Consider the following 11427-nt stretch of genomic DNA (forward strand, 5'->3'; position numbering starts at 1 on the left):
TTGGGTGACCTTTTCACACAAAAATGGGTTTTGTCAGGAAATGAAGACATTGCCTCCGGAGATTGGTTCATACCTGTTTGGGGCCATTGTTGGCAACTTTTTCCAGTCAAAACTGGAGCTTCCTGGTTCTGCTGGCTTCTGGCAGGAGTAAACCCCAGGACATGGGTTAACCCCACAGCCCTGACCTGGCTTGGCAGAAGGGGGGTTGCGTGCGAGGTGGAGGGCAACATTGCTGGTGATTCTCAATGGGCAGCTCTTTGTCCCCTGAGTAAAAAAAACAAACAAAAAACGGCAAAAATGTTACCGCTAGCAAAAGTGGAGCTGAGAGCATGAAAATATTATTACAATCAATATCGCTATCCGACTCCAGCCCGTCTGCTTGAAGTCCGGGAAGGGTCAACCACCAGTAGGGGGAGTCCTGCTGAGGCACATCAACGAGGAACTCCCCCGGGTCTCCAATAGGGGGCGTGCCTTGGGCCCCAACCTCCTTAGGCTTCGGACAGGGCCCCTGGAATCCTTTATCGGACTACCCTTCAATAAGTGGGGCAGGTGATGGCGCCACCTCCCCTCTTCCATCTACAGAACAGTACCAATGCCTAACCACCAATACCAAGAAAGTTGTGACGATTTGCTATGAGGTAGGCTTAAACCAAGTGGCTGGTGCCAATTTGCCAAGTGGAAAAATTCAACGGCAACCAATGAAGGTCCATAGCAAGGTCCAGGAACAAAAACCTTATAGGGTGGGAGGGTGGGAAACTGGAACAGCTGGCGGGCCGGCAAAGAGAGAGATCCCCTGCCACGCCTGTGTTAAATAAGGCAGGCCATGCCCCCAGAGCCAGCCGATTGGCTGGCCAGGGGGTGACGCAGCCAGGGATTCTCGCAACCCCACCTCCTCTGCAGGGCAGAAGTGGCTCTGTTGAACAGCTGCATGAAACTGTGGGGAGATCTGGAACACGGTATTGGCAGCCTGAGAGTGAGAGCGGTCTCTTTCGCCTCCTCCTTCACATATCCCAAGAAGGCCACAGAGAGACAGAAGGTGTGCTGAGATAACTGAGATCACATGCGGAAGCATCGCTGGTCATTCCCTAAATTGATGAGGCTCATTTGACAGCAACAAGTAGACCAAGCCTTTAGGGTCATTGCCCAAGTCCTGTGGAACTCTCTGCCACTAGAGATTCAACAGATGCCTTCTGTGCCAGTTTGCCTGCTGAAAATTTTGCTATTCCACCAGGCCTATGCAAGCAGTTAAGAATAAATTGTTCCACAATGTTAATCAGTGTCTGCTTTTAACTTTTTTATTGTATGGGTTTGTGCTTTTATTGCTGTAAACCACACACACACACCTGTGGTGTACAAATATCTAAATGAATGAATGAATAACCAGTGCTTGAAAGCAGCCAAGGGCCAGATCACAGAGGCTGCCAAACTGGAAATGGATCTAGGCAACAAGGCAGATGCTTTGCCAGAGAATTAGCCAATCTGAGGCTCAATTTACAACCAGTCTTGGGTGGAGTTGCATTTTGTCATCTGAGTCCCACCTGAGCCTTGGAAGTGATGCTGGATGTGGGTGCTCAGCTGGGAGCTGCGGCCAGAAGTCTTATCGCAGAACATCTGCTGCTGTGCCAGCTGCTGTAAGCTGTTCCTGGAAAAGGCAAGCTGGCACATGCCTCAGCCACATGCAGAGGAGGTTCTGGCTACTACTACTATAATTATTAGGACGCGGGTGGCGCTGTGGGTTAAACCACAGAGCCTAGGACTTGCAAATCAGAAGGTTGGCGGTTCGAATCCCCACAACGGGGTGAGCTCCCGTTTCTCGGTCCCTGCTCCTGCCCACCTAGCAGTTCAAAAGCACGTCGAAGTGCAAGTAGATAAATAGGTACCACTCGGGCAGGAAGGTAAACAGCGTTTCTGTGCGCTGCTCTGGTTTGCCAGAAGCGGCTTTGTCATGCTGGCCACATGACCCGGAAGCTGTACACCGGCTCCCTTGGCCAGTAAAGCGAGATGAGTGCCCCAACCCCAGAGTCATCTGTGACTGGACCTAATGGTCAGGGGTCCCTTTACCTTTACCTTTACCTTTACCTTTGCTATTATTATTATTATTATTATTATTATTATTATTATTATTATTATTACCTTACCCCGCCTTTCTCCCTGATGGGACTCAAGGCAGCTTAAAGATAATAATAATAACCACTAAAATATAGAATAAAACACAAATTAAAAACAACAACAACCATTAAACATTGTGTGTGTGTGTTTGTGTGTATCTCATTTATTCAAGCCAAACAAATAATTACAATAAAAACAGCACCACACCAGCCCTTTCATTAAAACAGCACTTCCCGAAAGCCGGTTGGAAAGTCTTCACCTACCTGAAGGACGAGGAGGGAGCCAGTTCAATGGATGCAAAGCGCAGCAGCCCAAGTACTGACGGAGCGTGTTCCAGTGGTCACATTGATGGAACCAGAACTGCAGGTTCTCTTGCTTTCTGTTTTAATTGGTAAGCTGAGCTTGGTGTGGGGCTAATTCAAACAACATATGGATACCCCAGAGACCCAGGGCTCTGAGCATCAACTAATGTCTGCTTCTGGGATGAAGAAGAGTTTTGGATTTGATATCCCGTTTTATCACTACCTTGAGGAGTCTCAAAGTGGCTATAATCCTCCTTTCCCTTCCTCCCCCACAACAAACACTCTGTGAGGTGAGTGGGGCTGAGAGACTTCAGAGAAGTGTGACTGGCCCAAGGTCACCCAGCAGCTGCAGGTGGAGGAGCGGAGACGTGAACCTGGTTCCCCAGATTACGAGTCCACTGCTCTTAACCACTATGAGCTTGCATTATGTGGTCTTTCCAAGAATTAATGAAAGAAATACTTGCAGGGCGGGGAACCGTGTTTGCACGAGAGCAAGTAGGAAGATAATGATGATACCGGGAAGGATATTGTGCTGAGAAGGCAGCCAAGCATTGTCTGTCCAGACCATTCCCTCCTAGTCTGCCTAGGTGCTGTTTCCCCAGAGCAGCGGGAAAGACAGGTCAGGGCCGCCCTTCCAAACAACACGGATCCCCGACCTTTAAGTATCTCTTTCAGTCATTCTTGGAAAGACCATGTCATGCAAGCTCATCCCAGCAGCAGACATTAGTTGATGCTCAGAGCCCTGGGTCTCTGGGGTATCTATATTCCATTTGAATTAGCTCCATACCAAGTTCAGATTACCAATTAAAACAGAAAGCAAGAGAAACTCTTAAAAGGTATTGTTCCACCTGCAGTTCTGGTTCCATCAATGTGACCACTGGAACACGCTCCATCAGTACTTGGGCTTCAACATCCATTGAACTGGCTCCCTTCTTGTCCTTCCAGCAGGCGAAGACTTTCCAATCAGCTTTCGGGAAGTGCTGTTTTAATGAAAGGGCTGGTGTGCTGCTGTTTTTATTGTAATTATTTGTTTGGCCTTAATAAATGACACACACATAGTTTAATTGTTGTTTTAAATTTGATGGAAAGATTGACTGTTTTTAACAATTTTTATTTTGTATTTTGTATTTTGTATTTTTATTTTTTGTAATGTAAAAACCTTAATAAAAATTTTATAAAAAAAAGTAGTAGTAGTAGTAGTAGCAGTAGTAAAGGTAAAGGTACCCCTGACCATTAGGTCCAGTTGCGGATGATTGTGGGGTTGCGGCACTCATCTCGCTTTACTGGCTGAGGGAGCTGGTGTTTGTCCACAGACTGCTTTTCTGGGTCACGTGGCCAGCATGACTAAGCCGCTTCTGACAAACCAGAGCAGCGCACAGAAATGCCGTTTACCTTCCCGCCGGAGCGGTACCTATTTATGTACTTGCACTTTGACATGCTTTTGAACTGCTAGGTGGGCAGGAGCAGGGACTGAGAAACGGGAGCTCACCCAGTTGTGGGGGAATCGAACCGCCAGCCTTCTGATTTGCAAGCCCTAGGCTCTGTGGTTTAACTCACAGTGCCACCTGCGTCCCTCCATGTGGTGAGGACTCCTCATATTCACACTGCTCCCACCTGAGTCTTCCACCTGAGGGCCCCACACTGCTGCCACTTTGGAACAGAAATCAGCTCTTGGCTGCTGAACAACCAGAGGAAGAGGCCCCAGGAGTTCTGGTCACCCTCCCTGCCCAGAACTGCAGGGGGGTCTTGCACACACAGCTGGTGCTGTCCTGGGTCCAGTTGATTTCAAAAGCGGAAAGTGGGCACAAAAGCAGCAACACACTCCAGGAGAGAGACCACAAAGGACCTGGGTCCCAGAGGCAACACTTAAGACACAGCAAGCCCTGCTTCGTTAGTCAAATATTTGGGAACTAGGGATGGAAGTCAAGAGAGGGGTGCATTATTCGACCTACAAGATCCCGTTACACCCAGCCTGCTTTAACTCAATGGCCTTAGTTCTCCTGCTTCTACCCCCCAACAAACAGTGACCCTTCGCCCTTCACCCAGTGCATTTCCCCTCCTAACTCTGCCCCATTGCGAAGCTGCCCTTCCCTGGCTGTATGTGTGATCCGTTGGGTTTCCACAGCCCTCAGCCAGAGGCTCTTCCTCTCTCCCTCCTGCCAACACCCTTTTGGAAAGATAAAAGCAAGCAAGACTCAAGAACAAGACACTCTGGTGTGCAGGCACAGGGATCATTTTATTGCAGGCAGGGAAGGATGCTGGATCGGGCCCATTGGGTAAAGAGGGAACTGGGTTTATCGTTTCCTTCACTCCTTGGGTGCTGGGTTCACCTCTCCAAAGCTGTAGAATTTGCAGGGATTTCGGGCTGCGCATCACTGTCATCAGTTTGCTGCGGGAGTAAAAGAGTGTTCAGGCATCCAAGAACCCTAGAGAGATCGGTGCTCATCATCCTAGCTAGGCAGACGACAAGGGTTTCCCTTACCTGCAGATGCCCAGATGGAGCCTGGGACCAAGGTGCTCATTGACAGAGCCTTGTCCCCATCCCCTTCTTCCCATGTCATAATTACGGACCATCTCTTAGCTGTCAGTTCAGAGGCAACAGGCATCCCTCCTTGAGCAAAACGTGGACAATTTGTGCAGAACTGCTGTCTTCAGCCCACCTAGTTCCTTTCCTGACTCCATTCAAGGTGCCTACATTAATGTCTAACGCCCTAAATAACGTAGGCACCAACTATCTGAGAGAGCTTCTCCACAGAGGTGTGTCTGGCACCTTCCCACAGAGGTGTGTCTGACACCCTCATTATGTTGTTCCTACCTGATAGATATCTATATTTTTTGGGGACCAACTCTATTCCTGAGACTGCAATTTGTTTTAACTGCAGTTTCAAACTGCAACACACACTGGGAGCCCTTAGTGAAGGGAAAGGGGGGGCAATAAATAACAATAAATCATCAACAAGGGGCTCAGCATCTTACTTGGGTTTTCGCAGACCATGGAGCAAAATTTTGGGCAGCATTTCTGGACGGATGGACAATCATAATCTGTAGCACACCACTTAATGCAAGGTGGCTTCACTACTGCAGCATAGATAGGGCAATTCCCAGGCTTCCCTGAAACAAAGAACATCATTATGGCTCAGACAACATTTGAAAAGCATTTATTCATCCCAGCCTTTATAGGATGAGCACAGCCCAGATGAATAAGTTTGCTCCTGTTTTTCTCCTCCCTCTAAGCACAGAGTTGAACATCTGGGTTAAAACGGGGTCAGTCTTTGCTGGGGCGGGCTAACTTCTCCCACAGTGGCCAAGTTCTTTCCAGCTATGGACTGGGCACCAGAGACCTCCTTTCTGCACCTGCTTAACTCCTGGGCTGCAGCTTTGAGGGCCACCTTTAGCTGCTTGTGTATGTTGGGGAGGTGCCTCCATCTCCAGCCTCCCCTCCCCTCCTCATCTATCACCCCACTTCTCTTCCTTTCTCCCATCCATAAGAACTCTCTGGTTTCCTACAGGAGATGGCAACACATGGAAGGATTCACTGTGGAGCCACCTACAACATTCCCAGGTATAGCGGTGCCTCTGCTCCTCTGAAGAGTCTGGACTCCACACCTGAAAGGCTTTTGGGGTGTGGGATGAAGGGGGTCCCACTTGGAGGCCCACACAAAGCAGCATCAGAAGGATTGGCCCCAGTGGGGTCACATACCTTGGGCTGAGGCAGAGGGCATCATGGCACAGAGAGCGAAGAGCCCCACGAGGAGGAAGACGAGGCCACCAGACTTCATGGTGAGGCAGAGCAGAGTGCTCTAGAGCCTGCAGCCAGGTGCTTTATAAGGCCACATCCCCAGGGGAGTCCTGCCCAGATTTAAGTGGCTGCAGGAAGGTGAGGCCATCATTGCACAAGAAATGATGAGACGCATGTATTGCACAGGTTGTGGTCCCTGTGCAAGGGAAGATCAAAGAGGCTGTTATGCAATATATTCCCCATTTCCCCATTCAGAGACACAACAGCACATGTCCCTCTCAGAAGCTTCCCTGGTGCTTCTGGCTGGCCACAGTGAGGATGGAATGATGGCGCAGCAGCAGGGTCTTTGGCCTGATCCAGCGCAGGAGGCTCCTCTTGCCTCCTCATGCTCTCTTCCAAGCGCAATCAGCAGACCACTTCATTGTGCAACCTTTCTGGGCCCACCAAGCACCTTCTGCCATCTTCAAAGAACCACAGGCTTGCAGAAAACAAACAAACCCCTTAACCATTTGATGGAGGAAGCATTTGGAATACATACCATGTGCAGTTCTGACCACCTTCCCTCGATAGGATGTTTTTTTCTGAAAAGGTTCAGAAAAGGGCAACCAAAACTAGGAAAGGGATGGAACCCAAGCCCTACAAAGAAAAGTTAATAATATATATATATATATATAGTATCCCACCCTCCCCGGCTGAGGCTGAGCTCAGAGCGGCTAACATCATAAAAACAACGCAATAAGCATAAAAACAGACATCAATTAATTAAAATACATCTTAAAATTAATTCAGACAAGTTAAAATCTGGGCAGGTGGCAATGATCAGGGTGGAACTGAGCATGGTTAATAATTGCCAGGACCAGCTGTTTCCACCGATCATACAAGGACCTGTGAGCGTGTTGGGGGCCTCCTTTGGGCTTGTTTTATACAAAGGAAAGTAGGTCAAACTGCATCCTGCCCGAAGGCATGGCGGAAGAGCTCCGTCTTGCAGGCCCTGCGGAAAGATGTCAAATCCCGCAGTGCCCTGGTCTTTTGGGGGAGAGCGTTCCAGCAAGCCGGGGCCACGGCCGAAAAGGCCCTGGCTCTAGTCAAGGCCAGTCTAATTTCTCTGGGGCCCGGGATCTTCAAGGTGTTGTTGTCAGCAGACCGTAAGCACTGGCGGAGGAAAGGAGGGCAAGGGGAGTGCACCGCCTCCGGCAGCGTGAACCTGGGGGTACCATCAGGGCCGTTCCCCCACCTGCACTGGGTGCCACGCCCCCACAGGCAGCGCATCACACCCCCAGGACGCGTGCTACACACCCCAGGATGCGCACAAGCTCCGCCACTGACCATAAGGTCCTCCGTGGGACATACCAGGAGAGGCGGTCCAGTAGTTTCGAGGGTCCTAGGTCCTTTAAAGGTTAAAACCAGCACCTTCAACCTGACCCTGTACTCCACCGGGAGCCAGTGCAGCTGGCAACCAAAACTACAAAAGGGGTGGAGCCCAAGCCCTACAAAGAAAAGTTGCAACATTTGGTATTTCTTTAGCTTAGAGAAAATACAAGTAGGGTGACAGGATAGAGGTTCATAAAATGATGTTGGCGTGGAGAAATACGATAAAGTTTTTCTGGCAACTCTCATAACATCATGGACATCCATGGACATCCAATTAAACTGGAAATGGTTGGATTCAGGGTGGATAAAAGGAGGTCCTTTTTGAAGCAGCTTTATAAACTGTGGAATTTGCTGCTTCGGGAGGCAGTTGGTGCCACTAACTTGGATGGTTTTAAAAGAGGGCTAGACCAATTCATGGAGGGCCACTGATGGCTTCTAGCCAGGATGGCTATGCTTTGCCTGCGTAGTTGGGCACAGAAATGCTTCTGAATCCCAGTTGCTGGAAGCCATGAGCAGGCAGAGGACTCCTGTGCTTCTATTCTGCTTGAGGGCTTCTCACCGTTCTTGGAATGCATGTCATTGTTTTTACCACAGCCACATTGTTTTTGCATTTTTAGTAAGTTTTTATTGTGTTTTTATCATTGATGTTCTGCCATGTGTTTTTAATGTACACCGCCCTGGGATCTCTGATAAAGTATGCTATCATCATCATCATCATCATCATCATCATCATCATCAGCTATCTCAAAGGTGGGGGCTCAGGGTGACCACAATCATCAACTCTGACTGGTACAATTGCAGTTCCTCTGTGAAGCCACCATGTTTCCTGGTCCAGACAGGCCCCCTCCCATCACTTTGCAAGCCCTATATGATTGAGTGTTATGTCAACGGTGAAGACAGACCCGGCGTCAAGATGCAGCTATGAGGAACAGCACAGCTGCTGGCCTAGCTGTCATGGAACTGCAAAGGCACAGGAGCCCAAGTAGAACTAGGCTCTTGGCCACCCCATCAGGTGACGCTTTGGGCTTCCCATTGGGACTTCTGCTTGGCCACTGTGAGAACAGGCTGCTGGACTAGATGGGCCAAGCCTTGGGTCTGATCCAGCCACAGGACTCTTCATGTGTTCTCACATTTTGTGCTGGGGCAAAATAGATAAATCTCCTTTTTTGACCCTAAAATATGCAATGCAGCCCTGAAAAGTGCCTTCTGCCAAGTCTTGCTGGCCAACTGAAGAAACAGCAGAGACCACAGCCTTTGAAACAAACAACGTAGACAAAATAATTAAATCTTGGAAGGATCTTTTAGCAGTGCCTACACGTTGTAACTCCCACCTATTGATTCCAAGCTGGCGCCTTCACTGTACGCTTTTCGGTGACTGCTAAAAACATTATTGTTTAGACACTCTTGTCCACATGTTTACAAAGCTGATGTGAGTTTTAATCTGTTTCCAGCCTATTATTATTTTAACTTTTTGAATGTCCTTAAATTTCTTATGGATGATTGTATCATTCTTTCTCCTTTGGAAATGGCTTTGAGCTTCTTCTTTTTACAATCAAGCAGTGTATAAATTTCATGCATTAAATACAACTTTGATGGCTGTGCCACTGGGAAGCATAGCTGAAAATGCTTCTCCATCCAACAGCATTTGGGATGACCCAGATGGGGACTGTTTTCACAAGAGCATGAAGAGGAGGAAGATAATGATGCTACCGGGAAGGATATTGTTCTGGGAGCAGCAGCCAAGCGTTGTTTGTCCAGGACAATGTCCTCTGCCAGTCTGCCTAGGCGCTGTTTCCCCAAAGTAGCAGGAAAGACAGGTTCGGGCTGGCAGATTTTTTTAAAAAAATAGTATTTATTACTTTTAAACACTACAAAAAAGAAGGACAATACAATACAATACAATACAAAAACACAACATAACACTGACACAATAAACTAACAAAACAAAAACATTTTAAAACACATCAAATAATTTCAATATCTTATCTTTCATTCACTTATTTCCGCGACCTCCTCACACCTCCCTTTTTGTATTCCACGTCTATTAATTGTTTCAGCAATTCCTTTCCATCTTCCTCTGTTTTCAATCCTATAATTATCTTAGCACATTCTAACCTTATTTTTCCCTTAATACTCTTAATAAATACTTAATAAATATATTTATACCAAATTCACCGTGCTTGGAATGCATGCCATTGTTTTGGCCACCGCTCTAACAAGAGAGTTTTGCATATATGGGCCAGTAAAAAGGTGCAGCTAGTTACCGTAAGTCAAAAATGCTGCTCACTTTGCCACTAACTTGCTTCCCCTCCTCTGGCTTCTTACCACATCCTGGAGCTTCCCTCTGCTTGCTTAAGCATGGTCAAGGTTTAGTAGAGCAGCTTAGTCAGGATATGGTTGTTTGAAGGTGGAACTCTTCCTTGCAGCTGTCCTTTGTGCCTGACGACAGCTGCCCAACCGGCTGGGATGGGGATGAAATGCTTTTGGGTCTATGTGTCTAAGGGTAGTATTGCTGCAGAAATAGTCATTTATTATGGGCAGTGGCAACCCATGTTAGAAGGGCGAGAGTGAGTGTATTTAGGGAGCAATTGGGCAAACATCTATCTGAGTGCTTCCCAGGAAAAAGAGCTAGAGGCTCTGCTTGAAGAGGAGGCAAACAATATGTTTGAGGAGTCACATCACCCAATGACCCATATTAAGGCTGTGGTCTACTAACATGCCTGGATCCTTTTCACATTTTGTTGTTATTTAGTCATGTCCAACTCTTCGTGACCCCCTGGACCAGAGCACGCCAGGCCCTCCTGTCTTCCACTGCCTCCCACAGTTTGGTCAGACTCATGTTTGTAGCTTTGAGAACACTGTCCAACCATCTCGTCCTCCTTCGTGCCCTTCTCCTCCATCTTTCCCAACATCGGGGTCTTTTCCAGGGAGTCTTCTCTTCTCACGAGCTGGCCAAATTATTGGAGCCTCAGCTTCAGGATCTGTCCTTCCAGTGAGCACTCAGAGCTGATTTCCATAAGAATGAATCGATTTGATCTTCTTGCAGTCCATGGGACTCTCAAGAGTCTCCTCCAGCACCGTAATTTAAAAGCATCAATTCTTCAGCAATCAGCCTTCTTTATGGTCCAGCTCTCACTTCCATACATCACTACTGGGAAAACCAGAGCTTTAACTATATTTACCAAAGTGGTTTATAAAACAATAAAATTATTGATAAGAAATATAAAGACTTTCAGAAAAGTAAAATAACAATAGGCTAAAAGCAGATTAAAACTTGCAACAGCTTTCTAAAAATTTGGGCAGACTTGTCTATAAGATATGTAGGGTAGGACTCGAACCAATGGCTTCAAGTTACGAGAAAAGAGATTCTGACAGTAAGAGCTGTTTTGAGAGTGGAAGAGTCTCCCTTGGAAGATGGTGGACTCTCCTTCCTTGAAGGTTGGGGGGGGCATCTGTCTTTAGTCAAGATTTCGGCATTGAAGGGGGTTGTACTAGATGAGCCTCAGGAGTAATCTACAAAGGGATGGTTTTAGGTGCTGAAAAGCGTACCATGAAGGCGACTGCCTTGGATCAATAGGTGGTGAGTTCCAACGGTTAATAATAATAATAAATTTTATTTATACCCCGCCCTCCCCAGCCAAGACCGGGCTCAGGGTGGCTAACACAAAATAGAAAAACAATTGATTGAAATACAACTTGAAAACAAGATTAAAGTACCACATTAAATTGCAGCCTCATTTCAATAGAAACTCAAAAAACTTTTTGCGGATGAAAACGTCAAATCTTCACCAAGGCCAACTATTCAGACTGGTCCTACGTGGGCCAGAAAAAGCCAAGTCCCCAAATAGAAGTTCCATCACAGAAGGAGAAAGGAAAAAGGAAAGGGGGGAGGGGATCAAGTTGATT

General features: G+C 47.4%; 1 long non-coding RNA gene across 1 annotated transcript; it reads right to left on the minus strand.

Annotated features, from left to right (window-relative positions):
* Positions 1-4628: 4628 nt before the first annotated feature.
* On the minus strand, positions 4629-6264 carry LOC310847217. The gene is made up of 3 exons (XR_014565670.1): positions 6112-6264; positions 5388-5522; positions 4629-4800 (listed from the first exon to the last, which is right to left on the minus strand). It is a non-coding gene; the product is annotated as an uncharacterized lncRNA (long non-coding RNA).
* Positions 6265-11427: the final 5163 nt, after the last annotated feature.

The sequence above is a fragment of the Podarcis gaigeae genome, assembly GCF_964106915.1.
Source record: "Podarcis gaigeae genome assembly, chromosome: 6".
NCBI classification, from domain to species: Eukaryota; Metazoa; Chordata; class Lepidosauria; order Squamata; family Lacertidae; genus Podarcis; species Podarcis gaigeae.